This window comes from Motacilla alba, chromosome Z, assembly GCF_015832195.1.
Source record: "Motacilla alba alba isolate MOTALB_02 chromosome Z, Motacilla_alba_V1.0_pri, whole genome shotgun sequence".
Taxonomy (NCBI): domain Eukaryota; kingdom Metazoa; phylum Chordata; class Aves; order Passeriformes; family Motacillidae; genus Motacilla; species Motacilla alba.
The window spans coordinates 7,017,986-7,043,940 of record NC_052046.1 but is presented as its reverse complement, the minus strand read 5'-3'; the positions used below and the strand labels follow the sequence as shown (position 1 = coordinate 7,043,940).

Below are 25,955 nucleotides of genomic sequence, written 5' to 3'. Positions count from 1 at the left end.
CTTTTCCCTGTTCCACCCAGCACACACAAGGATTTTTGTCCCATCTGCTAGTCCAGGGCATCATTTTGCCTGAAGTTTGTCTTAGACCAGGGACCTGCTCTCAAAACTTGCTGGGTTTTCTGTCCTGTAGGAAGTGTTGCTCCTTGTTGCTATGCCCTGCTCCAAAAGCAGATGCCTTCCGGTACCAGCTCCAAGCAGTTTTTGCCGGCTTCTGTAAGGACAGACACTGTGGAGAGAAGGTGTGCAACAAGGGCAGAGGTAGGTTCTGAATTATTTTTTAACTCTGATTAGCGGTAAAGCGGTGCCTGGGAATAAATGCTAACTGTGGAACTCAGATGTGGCTGGATGATAATTTCCCATCTCCTGTTGACCCTAAAAGTCGATAAAGCTCCTGTACTGCCCTTTTTTTGAGATTCCTCTTTCCTCTCTATAGCAGTGTGATTAAAATACCCTAGTTCAGGTCCAGCCTATTTGGATGGTGCCATGTGCCTCTTCCCCATGGATTTCTTCACCCTGGCTGCTGGCCAATCAAGGCTTCAGCAATCTGATCAGCTGCATGATTTAATGAACCCTGCTTTTGTGAGGAAGGGCACATTCTTTTATAAAAACTGGTGAGCTATCACATTTCACAGGATGACCTCTAGTTTCATAAGATGATGGGAGAAAATTGGTTTTGGAAATCGAGGAGGATTGCATCTTGTGAAACAGAATCCAGAGAGTGACACAGAGACCACCTTTCCATTCCAGTCCATTTAATTTTCAGGTTTTGGTTTTGATGGGGAACTAAATATAGTTTGGGTCACTAGACCAGAAGCACAAATAATTAACAATGAAAGAAACCCCTCTCCAACTCCACTTCTTTACTCTGTGAAACTCTCACAGCAGATGTACTATGCTCAAAAGTGAATACAGAAAAAGAGCTTGTCCTCCACGCTCCAGCAAGAACAATCTTTGAGGGAAGAAGTGTACTTCTATTAACACTATCCTGCCATGTTGTTTTGTTGCTACTGGTCTTCCCAAAGAAGTGGCAGAATGCAACGCAGTCATTAAGACTTGGACATAGAGATTATGTCTGTGGTCCAAAGTTTGGGACCCATGCAATTTTCAGGGTGCTATCCCTAATTCTTGAGGGAAATGGCTAAAAATAGTTAATGACTAGAACAAGTAGAGCTTAACTTTGAGAGTTGTTTAGAGAACTTAAGAACGATTCTCTTTCATGAGGTCATAAACTTGATGCTCTGGGCTAAATAGAGCCTGACAGGCATGTTTGTTCAGGATACATTTATTACTGAGCTATCCAGGGACATCCACAATTACTGTCAGGAGTCGTCTGATGATTAAAGAGCAGAATGAGCAAAACGGAAGATTAAAGGCACAGAATGAGGAGCAGTGATGTCTGCCTTCACTGAGAGTACCCAACTGACAGGAGATTTTGAGCCATTCAGGAATCTGTGTGTGTAGGTGTGTGTACCCTGGAATTTGGTGTAAGTTTCTTAGACAGTGACTGCCCGAATTCTGCAGCCTTTTAAACCTGTAATCAGACCACCAAAGGGCACAGATCCTGTCGTGTGCACCCTTGGTTCTTCAGAGATCCTGTTGTGAAGAACTTGGACACAAGCAGGGACATAGAAATGCTAGTCAAATATCAGCTTTTCTGTGATGCCTTCTGTAATCCCTACAAAATTTCATACTATTTTCACTTTTAATATTCCTGGAAGAAAACTGCAAGTGGCAGAAGTACCATTATTTTCTGCTATCTGGTGTCTTTCCCCAGTATTTTCTGGCTTCCGGTTTAATCTAATCCTTTTACTCTGATATAGGGTGGACACTTTTGCAGGGCTGCCAGATTTTGTTTGAAATGCAGGAGAAGAGGTTTTCCTTGTGTGTGTCCATTCAATGTCCCTGCAAAGCCAGACCTACCAGGACACTGTTCTCCTGAGGAGCTCCCTGAAGATGACTAACTGCGATAAAAACTCCTCATTTAAAATGTGAAGTTCTTGAAATATGTACAAGGGCCTGAAAGTTTGGCAACCCCTATATAATCACTAGGATCCATTCTGAACAGCCAAAGTGAGAGGAAAAATTAAAGAAATAATCAATCTGTAAACTGTAGAGGAAAAGAGGTATTCCAAAAATTTTACCTCTGGAAATAATGAGATAACAATGGAACAGGGATGTTTTCTAGTATAGCCTGCAGCTGAGACAATTCAGTACATCTTCACCCACTCCTTCAAAAATCCTTCTCTATCTCAATAGGCATATTTGTGCAAATATATCCTAGAAAAAGTGTGGGGATGCTCATGAAATGGCCTATTATGGACATAGCCTATGAAGGGCCAGATTATTTAATTGTCTGCTAATATCTGTCTATCAATTCTTCACTCCTCAAGGAATATTTTCCCTTTGTCCTTACCTAGAATGAGCCTGGCAAGCACCCTGCCTGTAAACGTGTTTGAAACAAACACAAGAATAAAGAAAAAAGAAAATCCATGTCCCTGGAGTCTCTTCACCTGCGAACACTTTTCTTTCTGTGTGTGCATGGCTACATGTACTACAACTTTATGACTGCACTGGGTTCCCCGGGGGAGCTTCAGACTCTCTTAATGCTTATGACCACCAGTCAATTTCCATCCAGAAATAACCTCCATAGAAAAGATGAGAAATAGGCAAGGAGAAAACAAATATTCATTACTCCATGAGTTAAAGAAACATCCATTTGAATTGCACATCTCTAAAAGTCCAATAAATTGAAGGCAATGCACATAATTATATTACAGGCCAATCTGAAAAAAATGATGCATTCCTCCAGAGCAATTTGCTATTGTTGGGGTTTAGAAAAATTCTCCCTTCCTGCTGCTGCCAAAAGAAAAAAAAAATTTAAAGAGCAGAGAGAGAAAAAAAATACTTCTTTTTTTGGATGTTGATGATTAAATAAAAGAACACTGAATGGCAATAGTCATTAGACCAGCAGGAGGAATAAATAAGGAACATCACTGGTAGTTGTAAATAATGGATGCCGTTTTGAGCACAAAGCAACACATCTGGTAATTATTCTCAATTCCACTCCAATTGCTTTGATTTGGCGGTGCAAGGTGCCACAATGAATTCTGCCTTTATTTATTTATTTATTTATTTGCAAATCAGTATTTAATTGTGAATTGTCTCAGAGGAATCAATGGGATTTATTGCTTCTGCCTTGTGAGGTGTGAAATGTTTGCTATTACTGAACAATGGACTAGTTTTTAATAATCTCTGCCTAATGTCCTTTTTGTTTGTAATGGGGTTGTTTTGGCATGGGAAGAAGTTGCTTTTGATCTTCCCCTTTCTCACTTACTTGCACTTTTTTGTCTTGCTGCTAAGACATGCTTATGATTGCTCATTTGATATCTTATTAACATTATTTCCTTTTATAAAACAGAGTTTTAACAAGACTACTCTGCAAAAACCTCTTGATGTGACCACCTGCAAATTATTCTTAGACAAAGGTTTTGGAGGGGCACATTTGGAGTGAACCAAGACATATTTCATTAACCAAAAAATATAATTCTGAATGTCTGTTCTTAGTCCTGATTTTTTTAATTAGGATTTGTGTTTGCATTTAGAAAGAGTCCTCTCTATCTATTCTTTCTTCTAGAATTCAAGATAAGATCCCTTTTCTCCAAAACAAAGGATGAATGAAGAAGGGAGAGCTTTTCTTATCCTTTTCAGTCATTATTAGGAAACTTTAAAGAAAAAGTAATTTGGCAGAAATTTTCATTTTTAATGGCTTTGACTCCTAGCAGTTGTGGTTGTCCCTTTCCCCTGTCAAGAATTTCAATTTAGTCTTGCACACAGTGTAACCAAAATGACACTAGAGGTGATGGTGACTTGGTGACGATAATAACTTTAAAATTTCTCTGGGCCTTGGCTTCTTATCTATGACACAGTAATAAACGACCTTTTTTTTTCCCCTCCTTTTGAATTGTCTGCTGAGATTATAACCATGCCAGGACTTCTCTTCTATTACAGTGCTTACAGTACTTAGCAGAACAGGGACACAGTCACAGTTGCTTTCTCCAGATGATACTGTAATTACCACATTAATTTGTATAACAACCTTCAATCCTCTGGCTGGGACACTCCTTCCCTTGAGCCACACTTATTCCTGTACTAAGCTGACACATCCTCCCTCCAAAGGATAGGACTCAGTTTGGTTGAGCCTGAAATCTCTTTTTTTTTTCTTTTTCTGGAAAACAGTTGGAGGTGTGGAGGGGGGGCAGGGAACAAGGATATTTTAGAGGAAACACTGATTTCCATGACATTAGCCTTACTTTAAAACTAAAGAAAGAAACAATTCCCCCTCTTCCAGGCCTGTAGCACATCGGTCTGAAGCTGATCTCTGGGGAACCAGAGCCCAGGCGGTCGCAGGGACAAATTCCGAGACTGGACTGCAGCTCCCCAGGCTCCAGTGGAGACCAGCAAGCCCCAGGAACAGTTTCAGGAAATCAGAGAGGGGGGAAATCAGGAAATCAAGAGGACCCTTCTGTTTGCCAGCTGTACAGACTCTGCTCCCCCGGGGATGAGTGGAAAATGCCTTGTTGAAAGCCACCCCTGCGCAGAGCAGCGAAGTCGCTGGGCACGGGGCCCCTCTCCCTCAGGTGGCAATCACTGCATGTTCAGCTCCAGCATGGAACGGAGCAGGCCAGCTAATTAACACAGTAAGTCATAAAGAGATGCTGCCAGTGGGGAAAATGGATTTGGGTGAGCTGTGTGTGTTTGTACCCTGCGCAGCCCTCTGTCACAAGACTGTAAGTGTATGATTAAGAGTGACAAGTGTTAACCCCTCCTGTCCTCAGGTCTCTTGGCTCTCTTGCTACAATGCTCTCACTCCATTTCTTTCTCAAAATTACAGCAATTAGCAACAGAAAAGACTTATTAATTCTTCTATTCCACACGCTCACTCTGCTCCCTGGATGGAGCAAAATGAATCCCCATATTCAAGCACTTCATTGTCCAGCCAATTTTTAAAAGTCTTGAACAATGAGGATTTCTTCAGAAAGCTGTTTCATTGACTAATGCCTCTCTCTTAGACTGATTAACTCCCATACTTGAAGAGTAAAATTTATTTGGGGAGGGGGTGAAACAAATATTCTTCTTGTAGAGCATTCACCAAATGGCTCCTTGGGGCATGTGTGAACCCTCTAGTCAGCAATCTTATGTGGACCAGCACTCTCTGTTTTGCTAATTGGTTTTGGTTTTGTGTCCAGTTGACATTTTCAGATCTGGCACACAACTTCTGATGAACTACAGAGGCAAAACTGGACTTTACACTGTTGAAAAACTGTTATGTGATAGCTGTTTTGCTTAAAACAAAAAAGAAATTGGTCTTGGGGGTATAAAGGGAGGTTAACCTCCAGAGAATAGAAATACACAAGCTTGATGATGCTCCCTCAGCATGATTAAGCTGGGTTCAGGGATGAGTGTGGCTTGAAACCCAGAGTCATGCTTTCAATGGGTTTTCGTTATGTGTTGCAGTAGATGAGTGTGTGGGAAGGGAAGAAGGGAAATGAGCATTGGAGAATGGAGGGAGAAAGTATTCAGTCTATGGATCCAGATTAATCCAAACTCAATGGCTCTCAGACCCTTATTTTCCCTCAGAGGAAATGAGGATAAAGACATTTCTTATGAACAGCAGAGCCAGAGGATCATCTTTGATATTATTTTTCTTGGAGCGAATGTCCCTGTTTAAATTCTACAAAATAATAATAATTGAAGACACACAGAAAAGCTAGATAAATTCCATGCACAGCAACCCATTGGGAATGAATGTCGTTTTCAAGTAATATTTGGTTTTGCATTTGCTTTACTTCTTTTTAGCTAACATACTTAAATATCCCCTGAAGAAAAAAAAAATAATAAAACTTTCAGCTAACCTAAAGGAAAGGATTGAAAAGAACACCTGACTAAAGTGGTTATTATTATTCACCATGATACACACTCACACATACACATAGATATTTATCCTTAGCAAGCTCTGTACTAGTAACTTCCCTGACAGTTGAGAGGGTTCCACTTCAGTAATAATAGTTTATTGCATTTTATCAATAACAAGATCAAAATTTCCCAGAGTTGTCCTTTCACCTCCAACGGGCATGTGTGCACCCAGATATTCTGTAAAACTTTGCAGGCTCACTGATAGTCACAGTAGTGTTAACATGATCTGTACTGGGTGTCAGGTGAGACCTTCAGGTATGTTTTCCATCCTAGCCCATGAGAAAAATTAAAAAGAATATTATAATGAAAGCCTGGTCCTGGTAAGAGAGATAAATGTGCAGCCCACAGAGATGGATGGAACATTTTTCTACTACTAATTGTTCAATACAAGAAATTGAACAATTTGGAGGAGGGAGATAAATATGCATTTTACATACAAAAATAAGGAAGTAAAGGTTTTCACTAGGATAGATCATTCTAGAAATTTATTTGTCTAGCTCATTGCTTATGTCACCCGAAGACAAAAAAAAAATCCAAATCAAGGAATGTTGCCTATCCCAGATGCTAAGTGCTCACTGATTCCAGACGTTATGAGTAAGTCTGCAACAAAAGCCAAGTAAATAAAAAAAATTTTTTTCCAAGTCCCAGCTGAATTTCATCCTTAATAAAGCAAGAGCCCTGGAAATGAATACAACCTTCAACTGCAGGGATAACAATTATAGGTCACCATGGAGGAGATTATAGGGTCTGGGGCTGCAAACTAGGACTTCAGCACTTGAGCTGGAGAACAAACTACTTCTGCAGGACTACTGCCAGGAGTGAGAAATAGGAACTATTAAATGTTGTTCAGGCAATCTGAATTTATTTGAGGCTTAAAACCATACAAAAGCCTGACCAGTAAAAATCTAGTCTCAAAAACACTAAGGATAATTTAGGCTTGGGAAATAAGTATTCCCACTACAAAAATGATGTCCTCCATCCAATATCAGAACAAGTATGGCCAAGCATGGCCTGAGGGAGTGTGGTTGCTGTGGTGTTGCTCCTGGTATCCTGGCTCAGTAGTGTGTCCAAAGACTCACTGTTAGACTGGGAACTGGGAGGAAGGACTTAGATGAAATGTGCAAAGGAGGTCTACAAAACTTTCCCAAGACTCCAAACTCTTTATTTCCTCTCCCCCTGTTATTTCAGAGAGCTCTGCCAGTTACTGGATGGTGTAAAGACTTCATCTGCTGTATGGACCCAATGCATTTATGGTTCTGTCCCTTTACCACAGAATATCTCACAGGGGTGGGCATCTCACACTGGTGGTGCACAGTGACAGTGGTGGACATTGCCCTCGTGGCATATCAGAGAACAAGACGAGTAATATTATTAACATCAGCTGAATGAAAAGGTGATTTCCCCTTGTGCTGGCTGTGCTGCTACATTGCAAAAGTTATATTCTGATCCTGCTTTGCTGGGACATTGCTCCCAGGTCATTCTGCCCACAGAGGGGCTAAGCGAAAAAGAATCCAAAGGCTTAGACAATGCTGCAAACCTCTGTTGTCCTCTTGACTTGCTTTTCCAGGAAGTCAGGAAGTACAAGATATACTTGAGACAGGCATTCCTCATGTGATTCCTAGCTTGATGTTTCACATGAGGAAAACAACATTATTAGGGGCAAATAATTACAATGTAAGGGCTGGGGTAAATAATGGTCACAGAAGGAGGCCTACCTTCAGAAAATAAATTTCAGCTTCTGCATAAGACCAGGTTGGCAGACCTCCTGCTTCCAAGCTGCTCTCCCTGGTCTCGTTCCTCACTTGGCACACATCCATCTATACAGAGGGTGGTCCAAGCCAGGAGAGAGCACTGTGCAGAATCGTTGCAAGCAGAAATGCCCTCCTGGTAGAATTGTCTCCTCCTCCTTGTCTCTTCTCTTCTCCTGTTTTCTGTTTCCATTCATTCAAGAGGGACAGAAACCAGCCTTTTTTCAGCTTCATCCTATTGGTCTTCCATACATATAAACAACTTCTCTGGCAGGATAATGTATACCAGAGCCTGCTCTAATGTACCCCACAGTAAATCAAACTGACTTTTAAGAACTCATGTGGAGTTACTGCTTAGTCACCACCATTTAAAAAGAAGAAAGGCTGATCCTATTCTTTTGCCTGCTTGTTATAGCTTCTAGAAATTATGGTGATATTACCTAAGAGAGAGGCAGGCAGGCAGGTAGGTGAAAGAGGTAAAGAAAGGAAGAAAGTCAAAACCAAAAGAAATAAAGAAGGTAAGAAAGAAAGAAAATAAGATTTTGTACTTTCAGCAAAGAGAATATCGAAATGAAGTCTAAGAAAAAAAAATCAAATACTTTGACAAATTGAAAATAAACCCAATAATTTTTCTGTAAAACTGCCACTGAATTTTAAAAAAATCTAAAAGGGCATAGGACCTGAACAATGCATGTGCACACACATCCCACAGAGTACCTAGTTATATGCAATCCACATATTCAAATTAGTGTGATTTTCTTTGAGAGGAGAAATTAAACTGATTTTTCCTTTATCCGGAATGCTACAATGAGAACAAATAATGTAACTATACATGTAAAAAATTTTTGATCTACAGAAATAACAGGATGGAGAAATTTCTGGTGCTTATGAAAAGCAGTAGCTCTGACATGACATTAATTTTAAGTTGTCTTTCTTTGAAACATAGGTTTCCATATGACTGATACCAGCTGGGGGTACATTCCAGTTGTCGTTCAATGCTGTTCATGCAAAAAAAAAAGGGAGTTTATATTTATATAAATATATATATATATGTATGTATGTACGTATATTTTTAATGCCATTTATTCCTTGTACTTTTAGTCAAGTTATATCAAATCTACTTCAAAATTCTTTGTTAGAGACAGAGACCCATGGTTTGTCTGTAGTACATTACACTGTATACTGTGAACACCTCCTTCCACATACCTCTGTCCACAGATATGCTTGGGTAATGGCCAGAGATTTGACATCAACCCAGGAAAGCACAGGGATTTCAGAACTAAAGCTGAAGAACCATCTCTGCTGTTGCTACATGCACTACCACCTATCTAGAACTTTTGAGGTCTGTTTCAGAGTGTGCTTTCCTGTTTTAAACGTAGATGCTTAGAGCAACAGCTCAGATTTCTTTATTCTGCAGAACAAAGAAAAGAAAAAAACCAACACTACTAATGCAAAAGGTTTTGGAAGAGGAATTGAGTCAGTCTGAACAATGTTAAATGAAATTAAGATTTGTTCACACACCTTTCTTAATCCTGAAGTCTGTTTTGGACAAAAGGAGGATATGAACCTGTTTATTTTTGAGTATTACTTCTTATGATGCTAGACAGAAAAAATTCAAAAGACTGTACTGTTTTTCTAGTTTCCTTCAGGTACTCGTCACTGAAAAGCAGCCACATCTGATGTTGTGCTACTTGTTAAACATTGTGCAGAAACTCTCCCCGGTGGCTTTGGCAGAGGAGGGAAGGGATATGCAACCAGCAGGCTGACTTTTCTGCCGTGTGAAGCATTGTTGAAATCAGCAGAAAGGAGCTAAGAAATCTGTCTGACATCCTGTTAAAACCAAGAAGCTGTTACTACAGGAGGCCTCTTGACAGGGTATCAGAGCTCACACTCTGAAACAAGTTGCTTCATGGGCAGCCGAATGTGTAAACCCTCTTCCAGTGTCCCTACCCCCATGAGTTCATTGATGTCTAATAAAAGATGGGTTTATGAACACTAATGAGAAACCTCTGCTCTGCATGGCTGCCTATTTTCATGGAATTTATAGGAACACAGTAGCTTTGGGACTTCTTCCACCCCAGCAACGACAGGTTAAATTACCCAGTGGGTTCAAAGCTCAGAGGAGGAACCCTTGACAGACTGACAGATAGATGGGGCCAGACATGCACATACAAACAGCTTGACTGTACAAGTCTGACTTCCTTTGGCAAAAAGGAGCAGGGATTTTATTGGTCCTAGCCAATAGACTGGATAAAGTATAGAAAATTGCTTCATATTGCCTTCTGAAGATGTTCCTTTATATCAACTCAATGGCAAAACACTTTCTGAAGTTTTAAGACGTTACTTTAATGTCTCCCTGGGATGAGTGTCCTTGCTGAACTTAAGAAGCTATGATACCATCACTGACAAAGGTGGTACAGCTGCAAACATGCTGAAAACAAAGGTCTGGAGAAGAAGGAGAACTTTTCAGAAGCATGTCCTACATTTTAAAGGGCAAGACCGTGGCTTTGAGAAGCTGAACATTTTTTCTGAAGCATGATTTTTGTTTGTGTTGCAGGGGTATTTACTGTTCTAAGACTTCCTGGCATTTGGGTGGTGTAGGTAGAACAGATTTACATAAAAAGGGGGAAAAAATTGAAACCTTCAAAGGAGATTTAAAAGGACAATATCCAGACTCACAGTCTGTTTGGGGGATTTTATTTGGTCAGAGCTGTTGCTGAGCCTTTTGTGACCAGATATTTGTACGTGTTATGCTGCATGTTTGCACGGCTGCATGCAGGAGATAATATAACTGACAGGAGAGTGATGATGAATTCCTACAGCACAGAGGGTGCAGGGAGGTCAGGAATGGGGCTATATCCTCTACAGCATGATAGCACCACCACCTTTTTATTTGTTTCCTGCAATGCCAGCAGTAAGGTGTTCCCCATCCACAGAAAAGATGCACATGGGTGGGTGCTATGGTGCTGACAGGCTGGACCCACAGGGAACTCCCCTGAAAACTCCCCAACCCTATGCACTCCTGTGCCCTCTGATTCACTTTGTAGCACATTTACAAAAGCCAGAAGACTCGTGAAAATCTGGGGGAAGGAAGGAGGACAAAATGAATGAAGAAGACCAGATTTAAGTAGGGCACTGAACAGGATTTAGAAGATGTGACTTCATCTCCAAGCTGTGTAGTGATGTGCTGTTCCCAACCACATTAGTCACAGTTCCTCAGTTTCCTTATTCGTACACTGAGCAAGGTGAAGAGGCTGATTACATCTGAAGGAGGCTTTGAGAGTCACTGACAGAGATGCAGAAGTGCTAATATATCTACATCATCCAGCAGAGCAGCATCCATTTTAAATCCATCTTTCTGCCCTTCTTCACTATCTGGATAAAGATGAGGTGCTTTATGCTACTGCTACAGCAGTGGGGATGGGAAGGAACTGCAGTTTCACTTTGCATACAACTCTCTTTTTGTCTAAGGTTAGAAGTGGGTATGCTCACCACTGATACAGTATTTAATAAATTTCCACAGGAAGCTATGTCTAACTGTGGAAAGCTACAAGAAATGCAGGTCAGAAAAAAGAAGAAAAAACCCAATCAGTTGGAAGCATACACACACAGGGAGAAATCCTTCTGTAAAATTTCTACACCAGTTTCTACTACCCTCAACTTATTCTTTTTAACACCAGCTTGCCAAAATAAACAATAGTTTGCATTTTCAGTGGTTGCTTTTTTGGCTCTAACTTTTCCTATGCTCAATTTCAGCTTTAAATACATTTGCAGGAAGGGAAATGAATGTGTGCCCTCCTGGTAGCAAATCCACTAACTGTCTCTACACTTCATCAGGCTGTGAAAGGCAGACTTCACACCGTGAGAAACAGTCCAGGATAAATCAGCCCATTCACTCTCTTCATTCATCTTTTGATGTCTTTTGCATGTGTTCAGATTGTATCATGGTGTAGATAATGCTGAAAGACTCTCAATATTCACTTTTAATTATTGGTTGTTACAGTGCTCAGCTTTCAGCGAGGGAACATGATAGCTGACAGAAATTCAAATAAGCAAACACTAAAATGATGGTAGGAAGATGCTTAAGGCTCAAGTCCTCAGATTGTTCTGGAGGAACACTTCCATGGTGGTGTTGATCCAAAACCTACTCAGACTCCAGAAGTCTCATTCTGAGAGGGTTTTGAACCAAATCCCAAATAGTTTTGTGAGTTCAACCTCAAATAGTTTTAAAACTTATTTTTGTATAACTGTAGACTCAGGAATTTTCCCAAATAGAAAGAAAACCTTAAACCCATTCATGACCAGACTGCCTGCTCTGGTTGCAGAACATCCTGCTGACAGGCAAAGCAGCTGCTTACAAGTAGAAAACACTGTTGGGAGACTAGTTCATGCATCTAACTTCTCCTTTAATGTGTGAAAAAAGAGCCAGACACAGTCACAAGAGAGAGTGCACACCACAACTTGTCAAGAAACCCTACCAAATCTAAGCATTTATGACATGTTTCTGCAGGACCAGCTGATTATTTGGACTATGGACACCCAAACTGCAATTTTTCAAGGATATCAGCTGGTGAATGTGAGGATTCCTGGGTTCCAATCTTTACTCTGAAGGCAAAACATTTATGGTGTATTGGCTCTGCTGGCTCATGCAACAGTGGGTCTAACCAAAGGCCATGTATTTGTTTATGAGGCAGTAAAGAGCTGTCTCCTGATTTAAAACTAGCAGAAGTCTGTCATGCACCACTAGGGCTTTCTCTATTTCAAGGTGCAAGAGAAGGCAATTTCACAGCAATCTGCTTGTCCCAAGCTTTACCTGTGACAGAGAGGCCCGTGGCATTGTCCTGAGGTGGAATCAGGAAGAGTCCTGCAATCCATTTGTTGTTTGTCCTGCATTTGAAGGCAGGATCTTGAAAACAGCTGCTAGGACCTATGGAAACCTCAGGGTTGTATTGGCTTCAGAACATTCCTTTGAACACTTTGTAGGCAAGGGGACAAGCTTATCAAACAAGAGTCATGTGAAGTATAATTTTCTACCCTGGCACAGCTAAATAACAACACCTGTGATAACTCTTTCCCATTCTGCTGATTGAAATAGCAGCAGCAGGTACCTATATGCCCACTAATGTAATTCTTTCTCCTGTAGGCGATGGAAAAGGTCTCACACAGCATTCTGCCTTGCATGCTCAATCTTCACTGAGCTACGGGGAGGTACAGATGTAAAAAGCAAGCAGAGACATCCCAAAGGAGCTCAGGGATGTGGCCAAGGTAACTCAGGCTGTTAGAGACAGAGCAGACACTTGAACAAAATGTTCAGGTTGGATCTTTAACTTCTTGGCTGTCCTTTCCTGCTGATAACAGAAGCAAGTGACAGAAAGGACCCAGCAACATCCACCAGCTTAGTAACAAACATTACTGTGCTGGGAGACCGGATGGATAATGCAGTCCCAAAGCATGGATGTGAACTAATGCCATCAGCATTGGTATAAATAGGGTTTCTGCATTTAATTAATAAATAATAGGCTGCAATGCTAATCTCCTTCTGCTAACTTTTTCTAAAGGTGCAATCTATTAATCACATGTCACCAGCCTGGTCACTTCTTTTTTTAGACTCAAGACAGAGTTAAAAAAAAAAAAACCCAACTAGAAATAAATGGATCCTAAATACAGCAGGGCAAATGAATAGCACAGCCAGAATTATGATCCACTTCTGATTTCAATCCTTAGCTACAAGTTTTTCTCCCTAAGGACAGATATAATGCTTTAAAGAGAGAGTGAAAGCTTGCGATGTTATTAAAGGTCACTATGTTACTGATGTCTGCAAAATGGAGGATTTCTCTCTCCTGATAAGTTGCCCATGGAAATTCTGTCACTCCACAGTGTCTGCAGACATGCAAACAACCATTTCCGTGATCACTTGGTAAGGCAGATGAGATATTTCTTATGAGTTGGGGACAGCATAACTTTCTGAAAAGCCCTGAACATATCTCACCTCTTTGGCACATAGTCAGAATAGGAAGATAGAAGCTGAAGAAGAAACATTCATGTTGGTATGGACATGTGGCAAGAAGGAAATGACAGCACTGGGACCATATAGGAGGAGCCATGCAGATTGCATCCTCTGCGTGGGAATATCTGCCTTCCAGGAGACTTCCCTTTGATTGTTCTGAATGAACTCCATTGTCCATAAACATGAATATTTCCCCTCATTCAGTTTTAGGAAAGTTACCCTGTTGTGTTTTTTCAATGGTCTCTTTAAAAAAATCTGGAAAATTTTGCCCCAGGAAAAGATTGCCCCCTTTCTATTTTTTTTGGTAGGGAAAACTGGAGAAGGCGTACATATTTAGGTATTTGATGGAAAAATACATTCTACGTGTTACATGTACTTGATCACCAAAATTAATTGAACTGAATTATTAAAAGCTTTTTAGAAGGTTCATATCAATTCCAACCTGTTTGATATCAAAATTTTACTAAAGCCTCAAAAGAGTCATTCTCTGGCTAAATTTCTTTATTCTTCTGTCAAATACAAGCCTGAAGTCTCAGCACAGATCATCTGGGTGAAATTTTACAGTCAGTTTATGCAGAAGGTTAAATGAGATCTAACGATTTCATCTAGATCTAAACCCTATTCCTTTCCTTTTTATCCAGACAGAAACACCAGAATGGCTAGTGCTCCAGTGTTTTGGCCTTTCCTCTCAAAGTCCAAACTTCAAAAAGGAACCATTAGATACTTTAATAAAACCCCATTGCCTGTGGGATCACACACTGAGATCAAGGAGAGGCAGGGATAAATTCAGTTCATTGCAGACACTGGATTTGAATTTCTGTTGTGAACATGACTTTTGACCTCTGTTTTGTTTTAGGTGGCCTTGGTCCCTTTGAGGAGCTCTCTGTAAAGATACACTTGGTATTTAGGAACAACTATAGCCTTGCACCCTTGTTTCTACCACAGTGCCCACAGAGCTGCCTCCTCTGTAGCGAGTGGCATGGTGGCATAACAGGCTCCTTGTTATGTCCCTCAGATATCTGCTAAAACTGAGATTTTTTTTTTTCTCTGCTAGCAGGCTTGTACACCAAAGGCATCTGTCTGGCCTTTGGTGTGATCACATTCACCCACCATGTGGTGTGAGAGTGTAGGAGAATGGTCCTTGTCAGTAAGGAGGCTGTGCTGTTGTTGGCTTAGACTCCCGTGTGTGCTATTCAGGATGCCACTTGCTTTGTGTCAGAAGACGTGTCACCAAAAGGAGCTTTGCTTGAAGGCCATCCTACTGTTTTCTTGCCCTAACTCCTCAGCCCCTGACCTGATCTGCTAATTTCCCTCCTAACTGTGCAACCCAGCACAATTCCTTTTGTCACACCTGTGGAGACATTGTATGACAACTCTGTATCCAGACACTCCCTCTGATTGTCTTTAGAGATTAATTTTTTAAGGAAGAGATGACTTTTGTCTGTTCTGTGTTGTACAGTGAGCCTGGTGTCCTCACTCCTGGCTGGTCCTCTAGGCATTACCACAAGAAAGATAATAAATAGATTTCTGATCTAGGGAGTGGAGAGACTGTGTTGGTTAAGTCCAATCTCTAAAGTCATTAAACACACACAATCCTCATTCCCCCTTGCCTGTGGTTCTGGCCCACTCTTCCACACCTCTGTTTCATTAGCTATTCATAATAATAATTATAGTCATAGTAATTTTGGGAAAAAAAAAACCCAACAAGAAAGCAACTCATCCAATGTACCTCAGGTTGTGGTAATATAATTGCATGTTAATTGGCTGTCTGCGTGGAAGTGTTAGTATATTGTGGTTTGCAATCAATGCATCTGCCCATTCATCAGTGACTCCAGAGATGGATAAAATAAAGATTTTTGGGAATTAATTACCATTCATATGGCAGTTCATGGGCAGGAATTATTTTATTAACTGTCAATTCCTGCATTTAAGGTTTGATGCTAAAAGAAAGCATTCCCTCACTAAGGCAAATCCTAAGATACTGAAGTTACTTTCCCCTTATTTTTAACTCTCTTCCAGTCCTGTTCATTGGGCAGTCTCAACTTGTTTTATGAAACAAACCTGCCCTGCCACGGAACATGTCCTCCTCACTTTCCACAAACATCCACAGGCAGCTTCTGCTATGGGAAAAAGATAGAGCTGATTCCATCGTAAAAGTGTAAGGAATCAGCCCCACAAAGCTGGCTCCAACTATTTGGAAGAACATCATTATTTGGGGAGATTTTCAAAGGGAATATTTAGACACCCAAGGCCCATTGACTTTATGTGAGATTTGAGCAGTGAAACACATTTGACACTTTTGAACACCTCTATTTATCTAACCAAGTTATTTCTGTGGAACTAATGATTAGAGAACCTGAGCACCTAATAATCTTTAATGCATGTATCCTTGCAGCACCAATATTATTTTATAGAAGGAAACTGGAGTGAGAGCAAGATGTTCGGCCAATTTTACGTGTATATTCAGACAGTCAAAGGTAATAATAGTCACCAGATAGAAATGGAGTGAAAATAATAGCCTGATCCTAAGTAACCTCTTCAAGGTCGAGGAGAATATTTGTGGCAAGACAAGAATTTAAGCCTCAGTCTTCCAAGCTGCAGTCGATTGCCCTGTGTAGAGATTTCTCTACCTCTGTGAAGGATCAGGCTGCAAGACTGTCCTTAAAATTGAAAAGAAAGGAAACAGTCCCTCACTAATTGAAGCCAACTGTTTATCCTCCCTGGGGGAAAATGTTTCAGTGCAGTGCTGCCTTGAAAATTACCTCTCTACAAATGATATTACAAGGGGCCATATTCATTTTCTATCACAGATTCCAAAGCAAGCTGGTTTTAAAGATAAAAATACTTTTCTTAATTATGAAAACACATTTTAAAGACACTGATGCTACACACCACTACTTCCAATTTTAAGGTTTTGGGTAGTGGTTTTTGGTTCACTTTCTGTCCGGAGCCTGTGAGTGGTAGCAAAGTGAAATACAAAAAATGAAAATATAAATTGACTTTAAAGAGGAATTAAAACTGATCAGATAATCTCTATTGCTCAGGCTGATAGGGATGCAATCCCTTTTATTCTTCCCCTGATATTACGATGCAAACACATTAATGAAGAAAGATACCTTTTCTTTTTAGGACAAACCTCCAACTTCTAAAATCCATAGTTTTATATAGCAATTTTTATTCATAGATCTTGCCTAAGGTTTCAGAAAAGCCAGGTATCATCCTTCATATGATACAGATAGAAAACTGTGGCCTGAAAAGGTGAAAGTTGCGATTCATCTTACCTCTCTTTAGGCGTCTAGAAGTGAGATATCTAAATCTAAGTTAATTGCCATAGGTTCATTCCTGATTCAGTGAGGAGAGAGAGAAGGGAAACTTTGAAGTACCATTTATCTGATCTGTCTTAGGACAGGATGAATCATAGTTTGGAAACTCCTCTCTCTCTCCACTGTCCATAGGAGGAGACTAGATTACTAACTTAGACTATATGCTTAATATTTTTGGGAAAAAGCTATAAAAAGTGAATTCTGCCTGAAGTAACCTTCTAAGAACAGTGGCATAGTAGCACTGTTTAAAATTTCTTCTGTCCCTAAGTCTAAGGCTCCTAAGAGGCCCAGAGATTCTGGGTAAAAGCAGTAGATACAGTTTACTCAGAGAGCTAAATTATTTACATAGAGAGATGCTCTGCCTCCCAAGCTGATTTCATGTACATACTGCAAAATATATATAGCAATTGGAAAATGCTGCGTATGTCACGAAGAAAAGTTTTCTTGACCTCCAGTATTTCCAGAGTCTTGAAACTTCTTGCAAGCTGTAATACTCTAATCTGAGATCTCAATGGGCAAGAGGCAAACCCCTCCCCACTGAAACTCCCACTCAAAGAGTTTGTCTGTGTCAAAACTGGGTTGAGACAGTCTGGGTGCCAACAGCTGAGAGTACTGCCCATGGTGCAGACACTCCCTAGCTCCTGCTTTCCAGAAATACCCTGAATTACTCTAGACTCCAGGGGATTCACAAGTCTATGATAAACAAGTGGCAGTTGAGAAGAAGCAGGCACATATCACAGAATCACAGAATATTCTATACTGGAAGGGACCCAAAAGTTCAACTCTTAAGTGAATGGCTGATATGAGGGTCAAATCCACAACTTTGGCATTATTAGCCCCATCCACTAATGAACTGAGTTCACAACAAAAAACACCTCTCACCACCTTCATGTGCTGACCACTGGACTCAGTTTATACCATGGGCAGCAGTATAACTGCACCAGGTCTGAAAACAGCAACCTTTTTTACCCAGATTCAGAGTTTCAGGAGTGGTTAGGTACTTGATTGACATTGATCACACTTGGGGATAGTTGGACAAACAGATGAACATTAGTTACATATGCATGCCAGATTCATGCCACTCTAAGTTTCCAGAAAAATCTGAAATTTAGACCTGGAGTAATGGTGGCAGACAGGAAAAGAAAAACTCTGGGTACCTTGCTAGATTTTTTTTTTTTGCTAAATATAGAACATGCCTCTGTGAAATAAAGGAAAAGAGCCTATTCAATAGGAATAAAGACAACACCAAGACCCTCATACCTAACAGATTGGTGACTGCATAGGGGTTGTTAGAATAGCATTGCTCCAAGAGCTACATTTAGACTCAGTGTAAGAACATTTTGATTCTTTGTGAATGTCAGACAAAATACTCAAGGAAGAAGCTTGGAAAATCTCAACAAGCAAATGAAATCTCTAAGGTGTGGGCATCAGTCACCCTTGCTTTATTCAACATGGGCAGAAAAATGGCCCACATATTTCTTTTCCCCCAAATGTTTTTTTTGAAAGAACAGCAAAACATGACTTTTTTTTTTTTTTTAAAGGAATGACTGTGTAACCGTAACTGGAAGTTCATCACTGGAAAAAAATACATAATGAATGGCTTGTTATTTCGACTCTTTTGTGAGACAGGTCATTAGAAACTTCATTTGTCTACACAGATTGCACTTATTCAGCTGTATTCTAATAAAATGCACATTGCTTCCAATAAAGGGAATGCATTTGCTATTGATGTGCTATAAACTACTATACAGAGAGGTGTTATTATATTCCTGTGTAATAACAAGCCAATTACAGTGATCAGCAAAACCTTTACAATAAAGTCAATGCACGAGGAGTGATTATCATAATGCATTCTAACTGTTCAGTGCCATAAATGCTTTGCAATTAATTGTGGAGCGTATATATAAATGTATTATTAATTCCGTATAAAAACCCATTGACAAGCAACATTTACATTAAGAAAAAGATACTGGGATTGTTTCATGTCCCCGAGTTCACCTAAGATGCTGAACTATATTTACAAAGGTAGGATTTTTATAGGATTATAGTTTTTATTTCCTCCACTCTTCTCCTCCCACTGCTTCTTCCATTTTGCCCTTTTGCTGAAAAAAATTCCAAATATCACTCTGCAGTATGAGGGCTCTTGATTACCCACTGCAGCTGATTTTTGGCCCTGTACACATCCTCCTCTGTACAGCTACAGGCTTTCATTGGTGCCTTAACCCTTTGACACTGACAGCCTTTGCATGAATGCCAAAGGCACTATCTACAAGAAATGAACAAATAAAAGCATACCACAGCCCAAGCAGACAATAAAGGAAGGGTGTGAAGGAGAAGGGAATCAAAGTTACATAACTGATCAAAAGGTCTGTCATAGCAAGGAACAGAACCAATGTCAAAACCTCGAGGAGATGAGTTCCCCCGTCTCTCTCTCCTCCTTGTCAGTAAATTGTTAGGTTACAGACATTTTTTGAAAAATGTGCAATGTGGTTTTGGTTTTTGGGTTCTTTCTCTTTTATTCCCCTAATACTTGATTTTAAAAGGTTGTCCTTAGGACTTGTACTAGAACACAATGTCCTGTGGATCTTTTCCAGGTCCTATTGATGGGCATACTTCCATTGATTTCAATCACCATGGGAAGGGCAGATGTGAACAAAAGTTTGATGTCCCTTATATTCTTTCAACATTTGACTGCAGAATGGAGCACATCAGCCTTCAGCAGAGTCATCAAATATAAAACACTACACGTGAGGATCTGCTGAAGCCTTTTTTCTCACCCAGAATTAAGTTTTAACAGAGAAAGGAGAGCAGGAACAGGGTCATCCAGGGCCACTTTGAATTAACTGATCCATTTGCATGCTAGTACACTCTACCTGCTTGAAAATACAGCTTTCTGAGGACAACTGAGTGTCAGCTATCAGTAGGGTCACATAGTGCTGAAATTCCACAATAAACCAAGAGATTTTGATTTCCCATTGACTGTAATCAGTCCCACAACCAGCTACAGCTAGGAAGAAAAGATTTCCATGAGTACTGAAGTGTTCTTTCTAGATTGGATTTATCTTAGGGCTAAAGGAAAAACACCGCAGGTCATAAGAAATGTTCGGATCTGAAATAAAATGCAGTGGACATGTTCTCAGACTGGTGCTCAAGTTTGTGGGATACCTTAAGTGGCTGTTGTGGTCCTGGACCCGTCCCTTTCCCCAGCCCTTGACATGACAAAGAGGCTTCAAGGCACCGACATCTTTCCAAATACTGCAGCATCTCCTACAGCCATTTCTCAGGAGCCTCTGATGATGACACCAAGGTTTTCTGCTGGTCCTGACACTTGCCCAGCCTCTGAGGCAGAAAGCTGCCTCCAAATTTAATATCGAGATTTTTGCCTATGTTCTTGATTTTTCTTTTTTCCCCCCTTTCATTCATGAGCTCATCTTCACTTCTGATAGACTTTTTGACAGAATATTAGGTTAATTTTTAACCAGTCATTCGTTCTCTTTACTGTTCATACAGATGTACTGCAATTCAGCTCCATTGGGTAATATTTGATCTATAATTGACGGAGAAAAAAAATATTTAGATTTGAATGTGAGAGTATTTTTTCCAAATGCCTCCTGAAAGAAGTCAAAACCAGATGACCAGGTTGGGTACAAATCTCTGGAAGAGGAGATGTATGAGACTTAAAAGGAGGATTTGACATGGAGCTGGGAACCTCCTTTCAAACTGCAAGAGCTGACAAAAGGGGAGAGAGATGCTCTTTAAACTATTGTAAACAGTGAGGGAAAGAAAAGGGAATAGAAGACCCGGGGTGTAGAAAATTATTTTTTTCAGAGGTCTTGAGTCCAGAGTTCATGCAATTTGTAAATGTTGCTCTACAACTAGTAATCAGCATCTCCAGTACAACATTTGCAGCAAAGGCTGGGATTCATGTGTGGTGTGACCATTGCAAGTCCCTGTCTGTGCCATTCTCTACCCGAGCTATAAAAGATCAATGTGAGCCATACTGCACTCATTGTGGAGTTGAAAGTGTTAATGGAGATGTGTTCATTGAGATCTTTTTCCCAACTCTGAGATGGGAAAAAAATTATCTTTTTCCCTAAAATAGTTTGCCAGTGCCACCTGATTACTCTTGCTGAATGAGGGTGCAGACCATAAGAGGAAAAAAAAAGATGAGCAGTTGAGGAAAGAGCTGTGGCAGGCCACATAAAGGTAGTTTGTATGGATTGCCACCTTGTAAGAGGATATTCTCTCCGCCTGCTCTTCAGCCTCTTGGGTGGGAAGTCTTTTTAAGGTAAAAGATTGGAAACAGATAGTAAAGTATCTTCCAAAGAGCTTGATGTTACAGGCAACATGTGTGGATCAGAACTAAGGAAGAGATAAGAGCTGCAGAGGTACAGCTCTGACACGTGCATAACCCCAGACTTCAGGACTTCTTGCACACAGGGACAGCCCAGCTTTCAGCAGGGCAGAAGAGAAGATGCTGAGCTCTGCCAAGACTGCCCTCTGCTTTCTTATCCTTAAATGTCTTCAGACTTTTCTGGTCTAAAGATTTGAGCAACCAACTTCTTCTTTACAAAGGGCTTCCAAGGAGGAAGGAAGTCATTCCACATGGGACAGTTACACCAGCGTGAAGCCAAACTAAGCTGAAGGCAACCAGTCTTTCTTGACTTCAGCACCTAAACAGGCCTAGATCTGGCTAGTACCTGGATGGGAAGCTTCCTGAGAGGTTTCAACCATCTGCACAAGCTGTGTAATTCTGATCAGTTAAATGGAAAACAACTGACTAGCAAATAATTACTGGGACCTAGGACAGACTACCCTGCCACCCCCAGCAGAGAGCTAGCAAGTTAGAAAATACCTGCTTGAAGTAAGAATTAGACCCAGGCTTTTGTCCTAAATGAAAATTTGGCTTAGAAAATGTGGAGAGGCTGTTCTGACCCCATCATCATTATCAAGCTGATGGAAAGAGTATAAAAAGAAGCAGAAAATCATACATGAGCAAGGCATACTGTTTTCCTATTAACTGTAATTCAGTACTTGAATATTTTGCTTTGAATCTGGAATAAATCATGACCAAACAGAGAGACTTTGCACATCAAGTAATAGGTAGAGAAATACTGCAAGTTACTGGAAATATGAAGTCCAAGTCTTCCAGCTGCCAAAAAGCAAAAAATGACACAGCACACACCTCCATCAAACATGCACAAGAGATAACCTGCTTGAAAGCACAGACAGAAACTGTAGCAGGTTTCTTGCATGCAGAAAACACTTCAGTACAATGCACCACACTTTCTCCTGTAAACCTCTTAACACTCTCTCTGCAGGACACTACACCTTTTCAACCCTAAACCACTTTCTACTTTTCCTTTCTATAGTCCAGAAGCCTTCTGTTTCCCTTCCACAAAATGCTGGAGGACCCCAAAACCACCACGAAACACATTTCGGTCATGACATTTACACTGAGCCAAGGTAGCACACTGTGTACATCTTTGCATGGTTTCCTTCATGGACCTTCCTCTGTCCTTTGAGAGGAATGTGGGAGCAGTGGAGCATCTAAGCATCACTAACGGACTGCAACTGGAGCAGCAGGAGAGTCCTTTGCTTTTAAAAAATGTTACTGCCTGTACAACATAGTGGGACCTTGGGGCTGCGTTTATCATAGGTTAACCCTGCCAGCTGCAGTGAGAGTTGCCTAGTGAGAGCTGGAGACATCGTGGATGAAATAAGAAATGGCTCCAAACTTTTGGCCCCAAACCACAAAACAGACTTGAGATCATTCTCCAAGTTTGAGAAAGAGAAACTTTAAGTGATAGATACCTACAGGCTATTTTTAGGGCTTAATATCAGAGAAGGAACTGAGGAAAACCACCTCCACCAAGATGAAAATAATAACAAATTCTAACAGTTTAGTTGGGATTTTTTATGTTCAAAATTTTGATGTGGAGATCTAGCTTACATCCTTAAAAATGTATTGGACTAGCTAATCTCTGGCAAAGTAGTTTCTATCTAGCCAAGATAAAATTTGGCCAAAGCAAAGGCCAATGAGAGTTTATAAGATATCCTTAATAGAGCTAGACTCACAATATGATTTTTCAGAGCAAAATATGGAATTGCTCACCTTCTATCATATTCTACCAATTCTGTAAGTATAAAAGTATAAAATCTCAGAGGACTCTGACCTTCTGATCAGGTATTTGAAGCTTCATGAAGTATTTTGTAGAAGGAGTACCCCTACAGAACATTTTGTATCTTGACTATGCACATACATGCACAAATAAACAGGAATGTAAAATGTAAAATTTTCCCAATAATTTAGACTATTTCCCCAGAGAAATATATTCAGGAGACATTAATTTCTATTTCTCATGGGATTAGGCAAATGTAAATAATGCCAAATTTTGTTTAAAAGGTTTTCACGCTTTGTTTTGCTCGTAGTACAATATGGAGATTAACAAAAAAAAATAATAAACCCAGAAAAATTATTAAGGGGCACTCACCATATCCATTTTGATGGGTTGACTGTAATTTTTGACAAACAATATATTGAACACTTTCCCAAACTTAGATAGTCTAAGATAGTCTAGACACACACTAAATGCTAACACTCACTTTCATTTCAACTGAGAATTAGGACACAGGGAGGGTTAAAGACCAAAAAAAATCCAGACTCCAGAACAACAGGGAAAACTGAGCTGAATCTGGTTGAAGGAGAGAATAAATTTGTGACTCTCATCACCTTTCACTTGTGGAAGAACTTGCTGAAAAATTCAAAGATTCATGTTTTAGTAAAATGCAAGTATTTGTCCCCAAAGAAAACACAATCTCACTTCCACAAGAATGTTGCTCGCTTTTTTCAGTAAAAACCTGCTTGCAAACTGCGGTTTCAGAGAACACTGCATTTTTTCATTAACACTGTGGCCTGGCATCAGAATTCCCCTCAATCCAGGGTATGTACTCCCCATAATCCAGAGTGTGGATTCTGGGCAGACCAAAGACTTGTGCTGTGTGGAAGAGCTGCTCCATCTCCCAAGCCCCCCTCCTCCCCTGTGTCCCATCCTGATAGAGGGACAGAATATATATAATAAGCTACAACTTAAGTTTCTTTGTTGTTGAGGTTGACCTTTATCTTGCAGCCCTAATGAAGCCTTTTGATGTGCTCCTAAGACACACGGCCTCCTTTTTAGCATTCTGTTTGCCGTGCCTGCTTTTACCGGTAGGCTCTTGAAGAACGTAAGTTTTCATACAATGCCTCCCTTGGGTGCCAATTGTTCTTTTCTCCCACAGCTGCCCTTGAGTCATGCCATCCTGGAACATCACCAGCCCAGAAGCAGCTTGTCAGTGGGGAATTAGGCCAACGTGTCTTTCACACCAATGATGAGAGCACCCGCTTGGCCTCCGCATTATGAGCGCCACTGACAGAAGAAATATGGGAGCAGACTGGATGGGAAAAGATGAGGTTTGTGTAAGATGAGGAGATAATTAGCTAAAATACAATGGGGAGGGGGCCATGGGTGTGATAATGTGGAATCAAGCTGCCACTGGAGCCCTTTGCAGTTCAAACCACTGCCCCTGGAAGCAGCTGCTCTTAGCAAAGGAGTACGAAGACCGTTCCCAGAAAGCCAGGCATGTGTTCTCTATTACTGATTTGCATTAAAAAAAAAAAAAATGGAAAAAAAAGAGAAAGATTGGGAGCTACATACCCTCTAGGCTCACTAAGCAAATTGGCCAGCCTAATTATTATTTTTTGGTATGTCTAATTAAATGGACAAAAGGCCCTCCCTTCACTCTCGCTGTCGGCACCAACTCCACTGGAATGTGCTTAATGTCCCCTCATTTGCCCAGGCAGCAGCTGAGCCTTTCCGTTTTCCCCTAGGAGATTGGCATTGACAACTGCCCATGGCTCACCCAATCCTACTCAGACACAGAGCCAGATCATCAGACAAGCAGGGAAAGGGGAGGAAATTGACCTGGTTCTGTTAAAAACCACTGGACGATGCTGGAGGATGTGACACGTCTTTGTTGCAAGTCTGACATGTGCCCTGGCCCTTGAATGCAGAACTCACCAGATCCCATCAGATAGTTTCCACCCTGTATTAACCAAATTCCCCCAAATTTTCTTTGGAGAGGTTCTAAAAGGGCAGTATTTATCTCTGAGGTTTCTGGTGTTTTTCCAGCACTCAGGTCTCCTGATCTGCAGCTACATGGCACCACAGCCGGTCCTTACAGAGCCCCTTTTGACCTGTGGTTTCACCAGCCTGTAACACCAGCCTTTCAACTGCAAGCTACGTACAAATTCTCCCAACAACTTGAGTCACTGGAGAGTTTCAGCCTCACACTGATGCAGCCAAAGTCCCTGAAATCCACAGCTCTCAAGTGAAAAGAGAGAGAACATGGTGTTTTTTTCTCTGTGAGGAATTTTTCTCCTTTTAAGTAGTTGTTGCTAGAGGTTTCCACTAATGCCAGCACAAAGATAGTCATCCCACAAATGAAGAAGAGTTTATATTTATGGTGGAAATTGAAAAGTTTTCAGACATCTAAGAGCCACATCATTACTAAATGACAAAATCTACTCCCACATTTATCAGATACATAAGCACTAGAGGTTTTTACTGAAAAGATGAGGAAAAGACTCTCTATTTTTTTCCCAAAGAGATAGGGATAGAGAGGAAGAGAACATGTCATTTTATATATATATATATATATATATATATATATATATATATATATATATATAAATGTACAGATAAAAGAAAAAAATAGCAGGATGGTAATTTATCCAGCATAACAGACCATCTCACACTCTCTCAGTGATCTGTGTGTTTGATCTGACAAACAGGAACCTATTAGAGGAGTACGGTGAAGTATCACCACATCAGTTCAGGTAAAAAACCTTTTACAGGAAACACC

General features: G+C 40.5%; 1 protein-coding gene across 19 annotated transcripts in view; it reads right to left on the bottom strand.

Annotated features, from left to right (window-relative positions):
• Positions 1 to 25,955, bottom strand: part of CELF4 (CUGBP Elav-like family member 4) — a 710,045-nt gene that overhangs the window by 289,390 nt on the left and 394,700 nt on the right. The gene's annotated exons all lie outside the window — the stretch shown is intronic.